At 39.5% G+C, this 19,924-nt stretch overlaps 1 protein-coding gene across 1 annotated transcript in view; it reads right to left on the bottom strand.

Moving 5' to 3' along the window:
- Window positions 1–12,341, bottom strand: part of LOC133983731 (raftlin-like) — a 114,395-nt gene extending 102,054 nt beyond the window's left edge. Inside the window, exon 1 of the mRNA XM_062422907.1 lies at window positions 11,630–12,341. The gene's annotated coding sequence lies outside the window, so the exon portion shown is untranslated. The remainder of the gene's footprint in view (window positions 1–11,629) is intronic.
- Between the last annotated feature and the right edge of the window lie 7,583 nt (window positions 12,342–19,924).

A 19,924-nucleotide genomic window follows, 5' to 3' on the forward strand; every position in this document is an offset into this window, starting at 1 on the left:
GGTGGCCGGGGTTGGAGATTGTTCGTCGGAAAAAAGAAAAGAGGGAGTTGGGGGGGGACAGTGGGTAATGCATGGCAAGTAGAGTCTAGAGAGAAAAAGAGCGTGCAATTAGAGTCCGTTGAATAGAAAAAGGGTGATCAACACACAACGAGGGAGAAGGGAGAAAGAACGAGTGAGAGATGAAGCGGGAGATTCATTACGGTTGTCATGAAAGCCAGTGTTTCCAGTGGCACTTACATGAATTTCTTTGTTGGGCTTTATGAATCTCAGCATACATTACAATCATATCTCTACAAGCCTCATAACAGCTCCCCGAAATGGACTGCGGGCTGATGCATTTGATGATTAATACCGGGACACATCGAGCTATGTGTGCTTGTGAGCGTCTTGGTTTGTGTGTGTTTATAACTTCAGAGGCCTTCTAAATGGTTTTGTAGATTTTTGAAGAGTTTGTGCGTCTCCCTCTCTCTACACGTCCCTAGCACGACTGATGTCTCGCTTCCTTTTTTTCAAGACCAGACAGTCTGCAGAAGCTGGCATAGTCAAAGTCCCTCTAAAAGAACTTCAGTTCCCACTTAAATTGTCACTCAGGACTGCGCTGCACTGTGTTGCAGTTCATCGCACAGCATCAAAAAATGGCTCTGCCATCACAGAAAACAGGGGTAAAAAAAAAAAAATTAAAGAAATAAAGAAATAAAAATTAGACTTTCTCCACGTCTTGGATTTTCCACTGTTGCCTACAGTTACTTGTAAATAGCTTTTCATCATTTCTTCCCCACGCTACCCTGGAGAGAGTATGAACAACAAGAGGGAAGGTGAGGCTTTGTCATGTACTCTACAAGAGACGGAGAAGAGGTAGTCAGAACAATAGGAAACGGGGGGAGTTGAGGGAGGGGTGTGGAAGGAAAACAAAGTGGATGAGGGAAAAAAAAAAATGAAAGGGGGCTTGTATTTGCATAACTCCTTGAGACCAGAGAGGAGGCGATGTGAGGCGAAGGCAAACAGGAATATTTTTAGAGCTGAACTGACAGAGGAAATGTGAGATGTTTATGATTTTTTGAGTCACTGTTTCTTGCCTCAAACCTCTCCTCTGAGGCAGGAGCTCTGGGCAGTTGCAGCCCGCCTCCACACCTTTTTTTTGGGGGGGGGGGTTAGGAGATTGACAGACGGGGAGTTAGGGATGCTTGACAAGGAAGACAGACGGTATGCAGCAATGGAAAAATAGGAAGAGTGCCATTGATTTCCCTTATGCTGAATTAGCAACGATCCTATTGCCATTTTGTTCTATCTTTTGTCTCTTGCTAATGGCATTTTGAGGTTTTATTCAATAAGAGGTTTTATTCAATAAGTTCCCTTCCTCATAAGCCCGAGATTGAAGTTCAGATGCTTTTGTTGTAGCTGGGGTTGCACTTAGCTTTGGCCCTTGCAACCAAAACATCCCACTTTGTACTGTGCTGCATGTCAAAGTAACATCAGGGAGGTGCTCATCTTTCACAGTGATGTTTTCATTCTGTCACTCAACACGAGTTCGTCAGTCCAAGGTTGGCTTTGTTTTCTGTGCTCACGCTGACCACTGGGGTCATTTCCTGTCAATCCTCCAGAGGTTTGACACACTATTAAAGCTGAAATTATTGATTTTTTGGGGGCACTTTGGAGCAGAAGAACTCCACTGCAAGCTGTAATTAGAAAGTCCTGACATATTATTACCTTATAAAGTTGTTACAATAATCATGTTAGCAAATAGTTGCTAATTTCTGAGTCAGTGATGTTGTTTTTTTTCGTGTCCATGTGATTTAGTCAATGTTAAAGGGGTTCAAATTTGAAAATAAACGTCTGTATAACTTGCACACATTATTTTTTTGTGGAGGAAATTTCTGCTTTTAATCCATTTTAAGAGAATATATTAGAGGATTATGGCAAAAAAGTCTAAGTGGTGTAACCATAAAAAACGTTGTACCAAATAATTAAACTTGCTTACAAACCCATATCAACAAGTTTGGCATGATGTTACATTATAACTTTTTATATTAAATAAAAGTAATGGAATACAATTGTTCTAAATATTACATTTAATCTGGGGAATCATGTAAATCAGGAAACATTTAGCACACTTAAATACACTTTAGGTGGATCAAATATTTAATATTCATCATTATTTTGTGGTTACACCATTTGACATTTTCAGGAGCATTCAGTCTTACTTTTGGTTAAAAAAAATGATGCACACGTCATTTCAAATGACATAAAACCAACAAAAATACAAAATATACATTTTAACAAACCTGATGCTGCTTTTAAGATGATTTTTAAAAGATATTTTTGAATTTCTCATCTTGCCAACCCTTATTTGTCACTGACCCTTATACATCCAGAGGATGTGAAAGCAACATACTGTACAGTACGTAATCATTTAAAGCTGTCCTTCTTACCTCAGAAAGGTATGTCTAATATTTATTCTCCTTTTTTGGTCTTTTTTGGTCTCAATCACATGCTGAGAAAATTAAATTGGTGTTTACCTGCTATGGATAGTTGCTCTTTCAGGTGTTTGGTGTTCAGGAGGCAGCAGTAGGTTTATCAGGACTTATTGTTAGGTGAGCAGAAGTTGCACTTCAATCAAAACATTAAGCTAAAAGAGGCCAAAGAAAAAACCTCGACAGCTGCAGATATTTGAAGGTTTATCTATAAAGAACAGCTATCACTTTATTTAGTCACATGATCCACTTTTCATAGAAGAATATGATAAATCTCAAATTACTAATTACTAATGTCCTAATGAGGAATGGAAACGTATGCCTTTTTCAGTCACATATGCGACATTGCTGTTGAATATGAATGTACGAAACTCCACCTGGAATTCACAGCATCAGCAGCGAGGAGCGACTGCACTGAATGATTTTCCTTAATGCTGTCTGACTGAAATCTTCCCCATATTACAAGACTATGTTACAAGGCTTTGATAGCAACGTTGCTGAGATCAAACCCGGCAGCATGGAAATCTTCAGAGTGGATTAATGGAGGAATACATTAATTAGGACACTGTGTTCTTGTGTTCTTCTCCATGTAGTCTCCCTTTTAAGCCCGCTCTCCTCCTCTCTGACTCTCTCTCACACTTTATCTCCCTTGCCTTTTTTGCCTTTCTCTCCGACTTTTGATCTTTTTAATCTGACAAGTAAAGTGAGGCACTAGGCTGCATTTGGTGGTGGTGGGAGGGGAGGGGGTTGCTGGTCCAGCGTCATCCATAGCTTATTGTGAGGAGTACTGTCAAGGGCTCTCCAAAGCAGGGTGGTTAGACAGACCATCGCATAAATGAGACGATGAGGCTGACCTCACCAGAAACACAACAGCAGGGGTTGTTTGTGCAAATGCTTCAAATGACTCATGTTTATGATTTCCTGACAAGCAACCTCTTGTGAGGACATACCACTGCAAAATGAGGTTGAGGTGGATTGTTTGGGTCTATAAAGCCTGCAACTTAAGGTGCTCTCAAGCTGTGTAGTGCAGTCCAGTTGAATTGGGCTCTAGTTCATTTCCCCACTTGATAAAATTTGTTTGGGCAGATCTGAATATTGCAGTAGCACTCAAGTGATTGTATTTTTTCCTGTTTGAAAAGAAACCTGGCCGAAAGAAAAACACAACAAGTTTACCAACTCATCCACTGATTCAGATAAACCAACTATAGGTTTGAAAACACCCTTAAATACAAGAGAATATGGCTCATGTCCCATTTCCCAGAAACACTTAATGTTGGTTCCTTTCAAACATGCAGACAATCTTTTACTAACCTTCACCAAGTTATTTAGGGGTGTTTTTCTATTGCTGTAACTTAAAAGCCTGTTACACAAAGATCCCCTTAACGGGTCTGTGACAAATAAGGGTTGGCAAGATGAGCAATTCAAAAATATCTTATAAATTGTCTTAAAAGCAGCATCAGGTTTGTTAAAATGTACATTTTGTAGTTTTAGTTGGTTTTATGTCATTTGAAATGACATTTGCACCATTTTTTACCAAAAGTAAGACTGAATGATCTTGAAAATGTCAAATGGTGTAACCACAAAATAATGATGAATATTTAATATTTTATCCACCTAAAGATTAAATGTATAATCTAAAATCATGCCAAACTAGTTGATATGGTGTTTTATTGAGAATTTAGCACTTTTATGGTTGCACCACTTAGACATTTTTGCCATAATCCACTAAAATATTCCCTCAAAATGGATTAAAAGCATACATTTTATGCAGTGTCCACAAAAGAAGAATGTGTGCAAGTTATTCATTTTCAAATTTTAACCCCTTCAAATTTGACTAAACCACACGGACACACAAAAAACTTCATTGACCCTAACCTGAAACTTTGGCAAAGATGGTTGGCTCTGGTTTGCTTTTCTATTGTGCTTTACACCTGGGAAGTATCGGCATCATTAAAAAGATGACACTGCACTGTCATTTGTCCAAAAATTCTGCTCTCCCTTGATCTCAATGATAAAAAAGATTTGAAAGTTCAACCACCATGTTACTTATAAGTTTAGATGTGAGGACATATTCACTGTTTACAGCTATGTGAAAAACGATCTACAACTTGTAAAGGTGAAAGGTGCTGAAATTTAGCTCCAGGATCTCATCTCAAACGGGACGGATGACATTGGAAACAAAAGTAGCCCGGACAACAGCAACAAGTTCAGTCACGGGTCAATAAATCCCGGTAATGGAAAAAACCCATTAGTTGCTTAAATTGAACCAGACTCCTTAGAGGTGGCAAAGCAGAAAATGCTCATATGAGGGATTTTTTTTTTTTGAATAGGCACTAACAAACAAACTATTTTGCAGAAAGGTCACAAGACACAGAGCCGATGCATCTGATAGCCTTGTGTTAGGTCAAAATGTCCTTGTCTAACCCTCCGAGCTTCAGCTTCTCTCTTTGCTTCTGCCGGCCGACAGCATCAGCTTAAATGCCTGAAAAATGTTAACAAAACCCCATTTGGAAACCCCCCTATTCTTTTCTTCTTTCCTTCCGTCCTTACCACCTTGAATCCTCGTTTAAGTGGAAGAGAGAGGATGGAAAAAAGAAGGACCGTGAAAACAATGGACACAGAGGGAGGATGTTAATGCTGTAACCTTTAGTGATTACAGGATTCAAAGTGTCCTTTTATCCAAATGGATCTAAAGGAATACTCTAAAGGAGCACTAAAAGCCTGTGGCTGCTTGTAGCCTGAAGGATCCAGCTGAATACATAGTCTACAGTGCAGTTGGCTGTTTATGTCCGTCACTCACAACTACATCTGGGTCAAACGTTTTTAGCTAACCATGGCTAGCAACGAATGGAAACTATGTACAGTATTTGGAATGGAGCATACATATGGATAGAGGACAAGTGACGCTACCAGAGTGCTACAAAAGTTTCTGTTGACACTTTGATATTTATTTTCAGTGTGAAACTGGGTCACTTTCTGGGTGAAAGTCCTTTGTAAGTGTTCTGAATCCTAGCGGGCTAAACTATGTGATAACAATAGCAACAACTTGGACAGAAGGTCAGGATTTGAACAACTGTGAGAAATAAGTGTGTGTTTGTCGCCTGTAGTTTGCAGATTACAGGTTGTTTAAAAAAAAAAAATCATTTCTGTTGATTATAAAGTGAACAATGCATCACTTTCTTTGTAGCACTACAGTTTTATTTTAGTGTAATATTCAGTAGTCTATAGTTAATTCAGAGAAGTTATAAACTTTAACCTTCCTGTTGTCTTCCTGTCGATCGTGCAACTTTTGTTCTTTGACTGTTAATAAAGTGTAAGCTATAAATTATCATCTAATTCAGTGTTAGACCTTCTTAGCCAACAACTGGTACATGTCATACTTTAGTCAGGATACAGTTTTGAAACCATTTCACATATTTGAATGGCATCACATAATGACACCTGTTGCCCTTTTGGGTTGAAACAGACCTGGTTTGGTTTGACTGTTTATAAAGCCTTAAGTACAAATTATCACCCAATTCAATGAAAGCAGTGATGATTATACTTAAAAAATAATGTAATATAGAACCATCCATGTGATTTTCAGGCAATTACAGGACAACAGGGCTAGTAAATGTATTTACCACAATGGCCAAAATGATAGGTCAACAGTTTTCAATGAAAAGGTAATCAACCCAAAAAGTTTAAGTATTGTGAGTGCATGTGTTGAAATACGAGTGGCCCTGGTAGGAGGTAATCCTCAACCCATTTCTGCATCAAGGTGCCACAGAAAAGCTTAAAAATGAGTTTTTTTGGAGACATCTCCACATCTAAACCTTTGCACACTCCCAACAAGGAGGCCTAAGTGTCAAAGGTGGAATTGCTTTTTCAACTCACTGAATTTGTTATATTTGCTTTGAATGCCCAAGGACGATCCATAATAGCAAGCCTGCAGGAGAAAAAAAAAAGAAGGAAAATGATGGGTGTTGAGTGAGACGGAGAGAACGGGCGGGTAAACAATAGTGTATGTCTGAGATTCTCTGCCGTTTCAAGGCTTTGGGTGGCTCTGTAGTTCTATACGGCCTCGGCCAACCCTGTCTTCTTCTGTACAGTCTCAAGGCCCGGCTAGAGTCCGTCCACGCACACACAAATACTAACACACACTCGTACACACTTATCTAGGGAGCTATTGCCATGGGAACCAACCCCTCTATGACTATTCCCTTCTCAGAAGAATAATAGGTACCAATCTTTCTCAGCCTCTCTCTCTTTCATTGTCAGTTTCACTCTTTCTTCTCTTTTTCTGGTCGCTATAAGCTCTCCCCCCACCCTCTTCATCACTGGAACTGGCTCCCCTCCCACCCTCTCCTCCTCCTCCTCCTCCTCGTCCTCCTCCTCCTCCAGTTTCCTTTCCTCTATGGTGCAGGAGCAAACAATCATGTCCTCCTGTTCCCCTCCTCTTCCTCGCTGCATGTCTTTGACAGTCATGAGTTTGATTTGTTATGCATAATCTATCCATGCCGGGATTCGCACAGTTCTCACAAGTGAGAAGCAAAACATTATCTCAGCCCAACCTGCACAAACACTGTCTTGGTTGTTTTCATGCTGTAGCCAAAGATGTACTGTGAAAGAGGGATTGTTTGTCATTTCAAGAAAGAAGGAGAGAACGATACTTGGCTAAAAATAGAAAATTCTTTGGTTGCCCTCTTGCTATTTTTCTCTAAAACATGTTGGGGTTTGAAGAAATTTCCCGTGAGTGACTCATTGCTTTCTGTGAACTTGCTCCAGGCAGATCATTTCTTATTAAAGCCAGCCAAAGCCAAGTTCTTAGGTTTTCAGACACCCTATCGATATGTCCGTGTTGAACATTACCTAATCAATACTGCTGCAATTTTCTTGACCACCCATTACAACAGGAGTCAATTTGCCTTATAGAAATGTCAAGGGGGAGTTTTTTTCCTTCTCATTCTTTGGTTTGTAGATACAGAACTGGCTGAATATTGCTCTTGTGTTTTCCGTCTCGCCTGGAGGACTTATCCTAATACATCCTCTCAGGTTCAGGGCAATGCCAAAGGGTTGAATGACTTAGTATCTTCAAAAGCACAATCACTGTCACCTCGCTGGGGATAGAGGGAAAATAATCTTTGCCCGAGATCTTGTAACTGAGCATTCAGAGAGAAAAGATGAGAGACTTGCGGCGGAGGCTGCAATCAAGATGACATTGCTGTCATGAGAACTGAAAAACTCATGTGTTATTTACCACCATGTCTTTCAGCCATGTTTACTGCCCAAAGTTTATATTACTGCCAATAAAAATGCCAAATCTGATTTCTATTCATTACATGACACCATCCAAAATGGACCAAACTATAAAAAAAACACCAGGTGTTAAGCACTGAATGTCTCTAAAATGTTGACAAGTTCTCTTTCCTGTATCTTATTTTGAATCAAATCCTTCATGCATAAATATTTCACTATGTCCCAAATCTGAGTCTTCTGTGTGTTTTCCCGATATCAAACAAGCACAGCATGATACGCGAATAGAGTGAAATTAATGTGGTTTAAAAATATCTACCTTTCATTTGGATGATCCCTACATTTTCTGAGTATAAAGTGTGGTATTTTGTTGTGTCTGTCTGTGGGTGTTTGTATATACATACTAAACGGAGAGGAGTACACATTAAGGTTTACACCAGTCAAAGCTTGCCAATTACCTTAATCAAATTTCATGCTGCACAGGGGGATTCACGGTGCCCGGATCAGATAGCAAACATAAGTTGATTAAAATACATGTTTGCTAAAAGACTGGAGCGAATGAAAACCAACACAGGCTCACAAAATACACACGGTGATGGCTGAAAGTAAAGATTCAAAGAGTAACATCCTAAAAACTCACAGTCATCACTACTGCGTGCTGTAGTATGTGCGTCAGTGTTGGGACTGATTTTAAAAAGGGCTGGTTCACTCAAATGACAAGAAACATATTCCCTCATTATGTGTGCCCGAGGTTTGACGTATCACCCATGAAATGCTAATAAGTTGTAAATTAAGGGTCATGAGTCAGCAGTTATAAATGTTAGGAAGTCATAAGTAAAGATTTATCTAACTTTCTACAAAAACATAATATCTGCAGAACAAATGTTAACAAAGTCATTAATAAAGACTTGCAACTGTTTCGCTTTCTAATAAGCCATCACCAAGGGCTAGTAAGTAATTTGCAATTCTAAATATTAATGAATCATTTGTAAAAAGGTTTTTTTTCCAGCAATCCACTAACTCTGCAATCTTCAAGGATAGAGTCGGTTCACTTTTTAAAAATCTATCCTAATACAACACATGCCCTACACTGAAAGAGTTATTTGTGGCTGTAACCACTCCTCTTCACACTGATCATTAAGCAATGCCATCATAGCGTGACCACAATGGAAGAAATGTGGGACAAAATCCACAGTGCTCATTCTGTGTAAATAAAACTGTATTATAAAGTGCAGTTGAAGCTCAAATCTAAGCTTCAAATCAAGTGGGTATCTTCCAAAGTTAGTCTTTTTTTTAAACAAAATTCCCTCTCAGTGTTACGATCCCTCCACCACTGCTCAGTAAGGAAACACAGTCCAGGGAAACACAAGGAAAGAAATTGTTCTAAAAACGATCCAAACTGCGGGGGCTTCAAACTTTATTAGCCTTAGCTGAACTTCAGAATGCATTTTTCCACAGATTTTTATTCTTCATTTTTTACACTGGAGTCCCATTAAGAAGTGATCACTTCACAACCAGTATGAACATGAGGAATGATTTACGTACAGCGACCACAAACTTTCAATTTAAAAACAGGCATTTGAATACTGTTTTAAAAATCAAACCTTTAATGACTTGTTAATAAATAGATTTTTGGTCCAGATGCATTTTGGACCTAGTTTTTCTGAAAATGCTAGCTACCCATACATACATTGTTCTTATTAATGGCTCAGTTAACGATTTATGGTTAAACCCATTAGTTATAACATTTAAGCCCATTATAAAGGGAACCTCAGAGATACCTATACTTTTCAATGCTGTGAGTATTCATCCACATTGGGGTTTTTTGTTGTTTTTTTAAACCTGGGTGTATAAAAGCATCATAAACATCTGGATACATGAGAAAACATGTTACTTGGTAATTTGGTTAAATTAACCATTTAAGCTAATGGTTACTTCACCTTTTGGCCTGTGTAATGATTCCCCTTTTCGACGTGACATTGTAGCGTAGCGGAGCCCAAACCACAATCGCTTCCACATTTTCAGCAGCCAAGCTAAAAGCTGGCCGGTGTATGATGCAGCCATATAGAGTTTCTGTGTTTCCCCCTGTGTGTGTGTGTGTGTGTGTGTGTGTGTGTGTGTGTGTGTGTGTGTGTGTGTGTGTGTGTGTGTGTGTGTGTGTGTGTGTGTGTGTGTGTGTGTGTGTGTGTGTGTGTGTGTGTGTGTCTCAATCTTTGAGAGAACCAATGTCAGTTGAAAACAAGCGTTGTGAGGACATTTTGGCCGCTCCTCACAACTTTAAAGCTTAATTTGAGGTTTAAGACTTGGTTTTCAGGATACAAATCTGGTTTAGGTTCAGTTTAAGGTAAGGGTTGGGTTTAGACATTTAGCTGTGATGGTTAAGGGTAGGGTAAGTAAGGGGTTACTTATGTAAATTAGTGTCCTCACAAGTATATAAAGACAATGTATGCATGTACCCATATTCATGTACTCATGTCATAAGTATGTTGTAACGTGTATGCATGCTCATGTCTGCAGTGCTGCCTGCTTTTATCACATGTTGTACACATACAGTATACATTTGCTCTTTGATGGACACACTTGACATTGAGCACATGGCCATTATTTCTCTCTCTCTCTGTCTGTGTGTGTGTTTGTGTGTCTCCTTTATGTTTCATGTTTTTATTTGTGATCTTCCTCTTAACTGTTTCTTTTTTGGGTTATTTTTGTTATGTGTCTGTATGTGTTTTTATCAGTGTTGTTTTCTATACATATCTCTGTGGTATGTGTGTTTGCGTGTATGTGTGTGTGCGTGTGTGTGTGTGTGTGTGTCTGTGTGTGTATGTGTTGTGTGCGTGAGACAGACAGACTGAGACAGAGAACTCCTGACCCACCAACACTGTAGATTTAACGCAGCCCGACGCTCCACAACTCACCAGCTGGAACTAATTAACAGCAGTTTCAGATTGAGCTCTCTCACTCTCTCACTCACTCACTTCTCTCTCTCTCTCTCTCTCTCTCTCTCTCTCTCTCTCTCTCTCTCTCTCTCTCTCTCTCTCTCTCTCTCTCTCTCTCTCTCTCTCTCTCTCTCTCTCTCTCTGTCTCTCTCTCTCTCACACACACTCACACACACACACATACACATACACACTTTCTTTTTTTTCTCCTCCCCCCCGGCTTTTCCTCTCTCTCATGCCCTCGTCTTCCTCCTCTCTGACATCCGACTGCCCTTCCCTCACCTCCTGCCATTCCTCAACTTGTTTTTCCCTTTAAACCTCCTCTTCTCATACACTCACACATGCTTGGCTGAACTCATGTGCCACAGCACATACTCTAAGCATGTAAACATCCACTTGTACAGACAGACACCGATCTATGTTCGCACACATGCACACAGGGAAACCCACACTTTAACCCTTCACACGTACAGTAGCTCACAAATCACACACTCCCCTGTCTTTCTCCTTACTGGTGGGAGTGGTGTGATGCTGTACGTTGAGCACATCTTGAATCACTGTCAGGGTTCAAGTCTGTGATTGGATCCAGGTAGACATTTTTGGCATTTTCAGCCCCACTCTGTACCATCTATCATGCATGTGACTTCAAAACAACCAGACCCATTGATGTGCATGATGAATGGCCAGAGTGTGTGTGTGTGTTTGAGTGTGTGAAAGTGCGAACATGTGTGTGTGTGTGTGTATGTGTGTGGTACTAGTGGATTTAGGGCTTGCTGTTGAACACACTGCCCAGAAGCCAAACTTGTGGCTTGCGGCATCGTCTAATGAATCAATTCTCTGTGGTAAACAATTGCCACCATGCCTGCAGTCCAAGTTTACAATGGCTGCGGTCCAGGGCATCAAGCGTGAGTACAGTAACACTATGTTCGGAAGTTTCCATTCATACACATGCTGAGAAGCTCTAGGGCAAACACAAAGCAAACTTACCTCTCTCTGAATCTAGTTGAAAAGTTCACTGCGTGGATGCGAAGGCAGCAACTGGACCAGAGCTTCCAGCATAGAAACGCATTCTACTTGGAAGGAGACCAGCACAAAGAGAGGATGGAGGACGGGTTCAGATCCTGTACGACAAGCTGATTGAGGTTGCCGTGGAGTTGGCCGGCTGAAAGGAAACACAATCCCTCTGGCAAACAGGCAGCAGAGACACCAGAGCGTCTGTTGGCTCTACAGGCTCAGCAGCAGCAACAGCAACAGCAGCAGCAGCAGCTCCAGCTCCAGCTCCAGCTCCAGCGGTTTGCTTCGTCTTCCACCCTCGCCACCTAACGGAGCTCAAACACACTTGTACACTTGGTGTGTTTAGGTCATGCTCAAAGTATGCCTGTATACCGATGTTCTGCAAGCTCAGGGAAACCACATCCTGTCACATATTTACCACTCTCCCCTGTCTCTCCCTCCCTTTCTGTCTTTTCAGTCTATCTTTCTGTGTGTTCTCTATCTATCTCTCTCTCTGTGTGTGTGTGTGTGTGTGTGTGTGTGTGTGTGTGTGTGTGTGTGTGTGTGTGTGTGTGTGTGTGTGTGTGTGTGTATGTGTGTGTCTCTTTTCCTGTGTCTTTCTCTCGCTCCCCCGTGATTGTCTGAAGCAACTGAGCGCTCTGACCCAGCGTCTGTTCAGCAAAGCCTCTCTGCCTCACTGTCTATCTCTCCGGCAGCCGCACCAGTTCCAGTCCACTGACTGAAGAATCCATCTGAGGAGAGGAGGGGGAGACAAGAGGGGAGGGAGAGGAGAAGGGAAGGAGGGAGGGCTGACAAACGGAGGTGGGGAGGGGGCTTCACTGGGAAATACCAGAGTCAGGGAGAAGGAGGGAGGTAGAGAAGGGGCAGGAGGAGGAAGGGTGGTGGGTGTTGTTTTGGGAGTGACGGACTACAGAAAGATGGGTGCACAGAAATAGTAATCAATAGTTTGTTTGAGGGAGAGATGGAGACAGAAAGCAGGAGCAGGTTTTACAACATAGGTAGTACACACACACACACACACACACACACACACACACACACACACACACACACACACACACACACACACACACATACACACACACACACACACACTTTCACATGTGCACGTTGCAGGAACAGCTGAGGTGTTTTAGGGGAACTGGTGATTAAAAAAAGGGTGAAGTGTATGATGGTGTTTTCTAGAATAAGGATGTGTGTGATCCTCAGTCCTACACTCATCTGTAGTGGTTATGCATATTTAATACATCCGGGTCAAGACCTCCTATAGTTCTGTATTTATTATTTAAGCTAGCTGTAAGAGGGACCACCATCACTCTGGAGAAATAGCAGACCTTTGATACATAAACTGTGATTTCCATAACCCACAATGACATCTATTACTCCAACAACAACAGTAACAGCAGCACCAGCAGCAACAGAGATCCATGTTGGAAACATCTGCAAATCAGCATCACTCCATCATCAGGGAATAAGTTTCCTTCACTGTCTGTCTGCACCATTGACTCTCTGCAACACTTAAAATCTATTGATTGTGACTGTAAATGACTGTATGGTTTGAGTTTGGTTGTGCAGATGGTTGCACAGGATTTGATAACAGTGGAATATTTTTCATGATTTCAGATTTTTCAAATAACTTAAACTTTCAGCTCATTGATCCACTGTTATCCAGGCTGTTGTTCACTGTTTTGGTTCGCTTTTGGTTGTTTTGGTTCTTTCTGTTCTCAGGCAGCTGTTTCTGTGTTACCTGCTCGGCACCAAACAACATCCAGATAAAGTTTAGCGACCAGCTGGTGAACATAGAGGTGTATTAAGCAGCTAAGGAGATATATATTTGCTTCTGGAGTTGGGAAAGACTTACATTCATCAGATGGACAGAAACATGACTCCAAACTGCTCATGTTGCTTTGTGACTGCTGGTGTAAAATAGGCAACTGTTTGCTATTAACAACCTAATATCAATGCTGAGTTCATAGCTTGTTTTTGCTGCCCCCAAGGGGCCAAAACTTCTGTTCTCAAGAAAAAGCCAGATGATGTCAACATTTCAGCAGGCAGAATCGGTAGATCTTTCATGCCTTTTTATTACAAAGAGAGTGACGCACTGAGACACACTGACTTCTGTGTCTGGAAAGATGCTCAAGGCGGTTGGACTGAATGCTGGTGGGTGAAACGGGTCGACCACTGGTTCAGTTACATGTTCAGAAGAGAACAAATTGTGCTTGAGGAGAATGAAAAACAAACAATGTAAGAAACAGGAATCTCAGTCTCATTATTTCTGTGTGAAAAACCTTAAATCGCACCCTTCACATACCTAAGTAACCAACATGTTTTACAACTGTGACCCAAATTCCACGCTGATAATAACTAAACCATCTCCATGACAACAGAGCAAAGCCACGAGGTTGAAGAATTATGTTGGATGTTATGTTGAAATTATTTTCGTCTTTTTTTTTTATTATGAATTAAATTCATAACATATTAGACCTGTAGGTGCTATTAGACTATAATGTGCTGTAAATACTATGACAATTGAAATCTTGTTCTTCTTGTTTGTTTGCCTTATAATAATTACCTGAATGATTAGGTTTTATCTTAACTTGAATAGGCTAACGACTGCAATATGGCCAGTTTTAATCTCATCTTGCTGCAGCCTCTTTTCAGCCATAATAAAAGACTAAGATATGTTGTTGTTTTGCCAAATCCATTTGGTTGCAGTTCAGCACAAAACAACCATGTCACTCATTCAGGATAGGTGCTGAATGAGGATCTTTTACAGCGATGACTATTTTAACAGGTGTTTGCATCTGTTTTCTGTTTTTTCTATCACACAGAAAACATTAATATATCTTTTTAGCCACACTGGCAGTGATGTGCTAACATAGTTAACATACTAAGATAGTGAACATAGTAAACATTATACTCACTTAAAATCAGCATGTTAGCATTGTGCATTGTGAGTATGTTAGCATCCTCATGTTAACATGTAGCTCACAGCACTTCAGTAACAGCGCAGCTCTGCAAATGGGTCAACATCTGCATCATAATACATAAACAAATAATGCAATACATTTACCTGGTTCCTTTCATTTACATAGGTAGGTTTAGCAAGCAAGTCTTAACTGTATGTGTATGAGAAAACTGTGTACCTGCCCTTTATCACAAAATTAAGAAATACTTTAAAGAATTCCTGTATCTGCCCAAAAAGTGTATAATATGTTTCTTGGCCAAAGTTCATGAGATTTAACTCTTTTTTTTTTTTTTTTTTTTTACATTTTCTGTGGGTTTTTCTTTCTTTTTTTCTGTGAGCAAACAGATGAAAAATGTCGGCTTAGCACAGACAGAGCGTGAACTTGAAAAGCAAACAAAAGATGATGCTTGTTAAAAATATTCTCATTGACAAGCTGAGAGAGAAAGAAAAAAAACCCAACCGAAAAACAAGAGAAACAAAGGAAGACTTGCCTTTTTGATGAGTTGCCATAATTAGCCTACTAATGAAGAGCTCAGGAAGCTATGATTAGACTTGATCATGATCGTGACATTGGTCTCTTCTCAAGGTCTTTTTTTTTTTGCCTAACATGAGCTTTATTTGGTCATTTTCCACAGTTACAGCTGTTGTTTCAAGGAGAGCTCTCATTGTGTTGCATAGATGTTGCTACAGGAACTTAACTCCAGGCTGCAAATTAATGATACGTCTGTTTTAAAGATGGAGATTTCCTCTCCGTGTTTTGCTGTCAAACCAGAAGCTCTATTCCACCTTCACATCAAAAAGGTTCAATGCTGGAAGGGAAAAAGGGCTGTTCAGGCAAGTCCTGTCTTTAAAACACCCATGGAGAGACCTGAGGTTGCAATTAAAGAACAAAAGAAAGTTAAATTGTTAAGGTTGGATGGATGCTTCATTTTTTCCCCCAGTGCTTTTAAAATGAGTTAAAAGGACTAATGATCACCAATAGAGTAATTACCAAGAATCTTTAGCTGTGGAAAATATAAAGTATTGAGAAAAATGTCATTTACATGACGTCATCTTCAAATCTTATACATTTTAGTGGGTTTATTGTTTAAGAGGACATTGGACGTGTTTAATGTCCCGTAACTTTGTGAAATCTTGACCTCAACTGCCAAAACATCCACAGAGGGCAGACTGCTGATTCTATTCTGCTGATATTTTCCCACTGAAAGGAGCCGTGGGACAACCGAAACGGGTCAAATATTGTGTGATGAGTTGTAAAGATGAGCAGCCAAGCATAGTGTTTGTGCAAGCTGGTGTTTATGGAAAGCTTCAGTCTTACATGAGTGACTGAGGACTCAGACAGACAGCTGAATGGACGGGAGAGTGACTGAGGGAGCATAAATGAGTCTCCTCGTTTTGTGATAAAATAACGACATTGTTCATTGCACGGTTGATTATATTTGAGCTTTCGTACAAAGAGCGCTTTTGAGTTCTGTCACTGGACCTCAGCTGCTTCCACAGCTCGTCTGTGACTAGAGATGTGACAGCGACCCCCAGTGTTTAATATGGAAAGTGAACCGTGCCTCTCAAATGTAAAACATAAGGAACATCAACATGTCATTAAGTGTTGCTTTGCTTTTATAGAGACTCAGAGTATGATGGAGATCCAGTGATACAGAGTAATTTAAAGTATATTTGTATGTTTTTTGTACCTGTTTCTGACTGTTTCCACACTCTGATGCATATGTAGATTACAGCATGATATCCTGTATTACCTTTACTAATATTAATATAACTTATTTCACTGCTTTGCATGCTGATATCCAACTTAATTTCCATTTATGTCTATTTGTCAGGGACCGAGGCACAATTGACATTAATCTCAAAGAGAAAAGATACATTGCACCAGAGTCTGGTCATTGGCTAGTTTCCATCTGCAGTCCCAGTGATAGTCAGACACAAGGACTACAAACACTAGATATATATAAGTGTAATAGGTAGGGCAGCGTGGGTAGATAGACACAAGCACAATACACATCAGGGAGGGTTGGAAAACAGATTAGTAGACACAAAACAGCACAAAACAGTACAGTAACAATGACAAGACAAATCAGCAACATTTAATCTACTTATCTAATGAAGCAGTCTTTTTTAGTACCACAGATGAAAAATAGCATTTATACTGACTGTTACATTTACAGAAATGTTTATTAAAAGGTGTATCCCAGCAATTTAGTATTGCACTTCCATAAAGTTGGAGGTTTTATGTAAGAAAATAATGGTCAAAATCAAAGAGGGCTGAGTTTATGACTGTGAGTCTCTAACATGGGTCAAGCTGCAAAAACACTGGATCCCACATTTATTCCACTTTTTATTAGATTCTCCTTGGTTGTAACGTCTATTTTATACAAAAAGAAAACCCAATAATAATAATAACTTTATTTGTATAGCAAATTTCATACAATAAATGCAGCTCAAAGTGCTTTATAACAAAGAAATGACATACACCAAGTGCTTCACATAACATAAAAGGAGCATAAAGCAATGTTAAAAGAAACAAGAACAGAAAAGAAAGAGGAAAGAAATCAAAACATTAATGTAATAATAGATGGAATATAAGTGTAAAATAACAATAATAATAGTACATAGTAAAAGTAGCTAAAAAAGTAGATTAAAAACTACATAAAATGAAGTAAAATGCAACTATTAAAAGAAGTGCAGTAGTAAATGATAGAAGAGCTAACTAAAAGCTAAAGTGAAGACATAAGATTTTAGCTTTCTCTTAAAAATATTTAGTAAACCAGCTTCCCTGATGTAACATCGTTTTGGGGGAGTAATTGACAAAGGCTGCATCTTGATTTTATTTCTGTTGTTGCTGGAAACTTCAAATAAATCAGCAGCAGATGATCGCAATGTTCTTGAAGGCAAATAGTTAACAAGGGAGTTAGCCATGCAGCTTGGTCATAGCCCATTAAGGGCTTTGTACATGTATGGAGAAGGACCTTAAAGTCATGAATGTATAGTCTCCAAGCCGGAGCCAAGATGATGTCATTTGTTATTTTCTCAGAGTTGACAAAGCGCTACAGAAGACATTATATACATCTATTTCACAGGCTGAGTGGTACGCCCCTGTATCAGTCCTTAAATGTCAAACATGATGTATGTGTTCTCCTTTAAACGGTAAATGGCTGCATTTATATAGCACTTTTATCCAAAGCTGCACCTTATAATTTGTCGCTCATTCACCCATTTACACGATGATGGCAGTGAGCCACTGTGCAAGGTGCTGGCCTTTCCATCAGGAGCAATTTGAGGTTCAGTATGTTGCCCAAGGACACTTTGACATGCGGACAGGTGGAGCTGGAGATCAAACCAGCCGACCCTGTGATTACTGAACAACCTGCTCCACCTGAGCTACAGCCGCCCCTTTGTTGGTTGGTTTCCTCGTTAATTAGATAATTATAAATCAACTCTTGCTCATGATGCCGCCTGTTTCTGATGGAAAATATGAACTCCTCTTGTCTCAAAGCCTCTTCAGAAAAAAATTGATTGCACTTTTGTTTTGATTGAATGCAGCTTGTGAATCATATCAGACATGAATACTGATGAAAGGAGTGTTTGAATAAAAGTCCAAGGATGTGTGTTAAATCTCGTAATGTTTAATATCTATATTTCTCATTGTGTGCACTTTAGTGTTCCCACAATGAAATAAAAAATGTAGTGTACATTAAAAATTGCATGTACTACTACCTTAAAGGGTTTGCTACACAATGCAATACTTCACCACTGATGATGCAAAGTCACGATGATTCAAAATCTGATATTACTGCTCAGTACATAGTTAATACAGTGTGTAGGGATTACTCAATGAATTGAATGGGGAAGTAAGTTCGGACAAAGCTGAACTAGATCAGCATTATGTGCTAAAATACTGAAATGCTTAACACTACCATTAGTACAAAATAACTTTTAATAAGGCTTCAGTAATGACTCACAGGGATGGATGATAGTGATTGTTGATCCATATCTGTTGACAGCTTATATAACATCTTATAGGTTTTTTTTTAATACATAGTGTTTCTTTATATATGATAAAGGTAAGAAGCTACCAAAGCTATTTTATTATTTTACTGTCCAAAATGTATTAATACACCTTTTTTATTATTTATTTCAGTGTTAAAGGAATCTGTTAGCTGTACATTATCGGGCATTGTGCATCCAGTAGTATATTTCTCTAATGCTTTCTAAGACGCCCATGACTATAATGCATTATAATCTGATTTCCAAACAAAAGATTTCAATCTTTCTGACATTATTTCCACTGAGCCATACTGCACCAAGCTGTCATTTTTCTGCGCAGGGAGTCCGTCTGTAGCTGCACTCACGCCTTTTCTGTAATGGCGACTATTATTTTAAGTGGTGCGCCTTCATTTGACATCATGTGAAGAGTTTTTTCTTTCAAGAAAAGCATATCTGAATGTATACAACGCCATGAGTACATAAAGCACTACACCCATGATATCCATCATCACACAGAGCGTTGGACAGTGGAGAGCAAACTGACTGTGGTTTGCATTTCTTTTTGTAGGTTACATTTTAAATGGAGCTTGCTTCGAGCATTGTGTAGCTTTATCAGACTTTTAGTGGTTTTAGTGGAAAATGACTTCATCACTACATCACTTTTCAGATTAGCACCACAGTTAAAGCTGCAATAATATATTCATGTATGTATCTTATTTTTATGTAAGTATATTTATTCCCTATATATAATAACAGTGGATCAAATGGGTGTCGCTGATGGTGACAACCCAAAGAGAATTATAACCAAACTCTGCAGTTTCCCCTCGGCTCTACAAAGCTTTATTATCCTTCAGATCATTGTGGGTTTACAGCCCACAACTTTATTGTGGTTCAATCTCACCGCTCTCATCAGGCTTGTTTTTCGGCCGCAGCAGGCAGCCGGTTTCATTTAAACAGCTTTTAAACCCTACTACTGTGCACTATACATGCCCACTAAACTTTTGTCTTTGTGCCCAAATAGCATAAAGACAAAGTTAGCCGGTTGGACGTAGTGGATCATTTAGCAGCTAAAGAGACAGATATTTCCCTCAGGAGTTGGAGAACACACCAGAGCTAAACGGAGTAGCAATGGGTCAATGCAAGTTTAATATCTTTTAAGTCTTATTTCAATTTCAGTCGTTTTCAACTGGTTTTGTAATATTACAGTAATAAAATAATGTTCTTCACCACAATGAGCATGCAAGTAGTATAATATTTTCTGCAATACTGTTCTGTTTACACCATAATATTAAAAACAAATC

This window comes from Scomber scombrus, chromosome 7, assembly GCF_963691925.1.
Source record: "Scomber scombrus chromosome 7, fScoSco1.1, whole genome shotgun sequence".
NCBI classification, from domain to species: domain Eukaryota; kingdom Metazoa; phylum Chordata; class Actinopteri; order Scombriformes; family Scombridae; genus Scomber; species Scomber scombrus.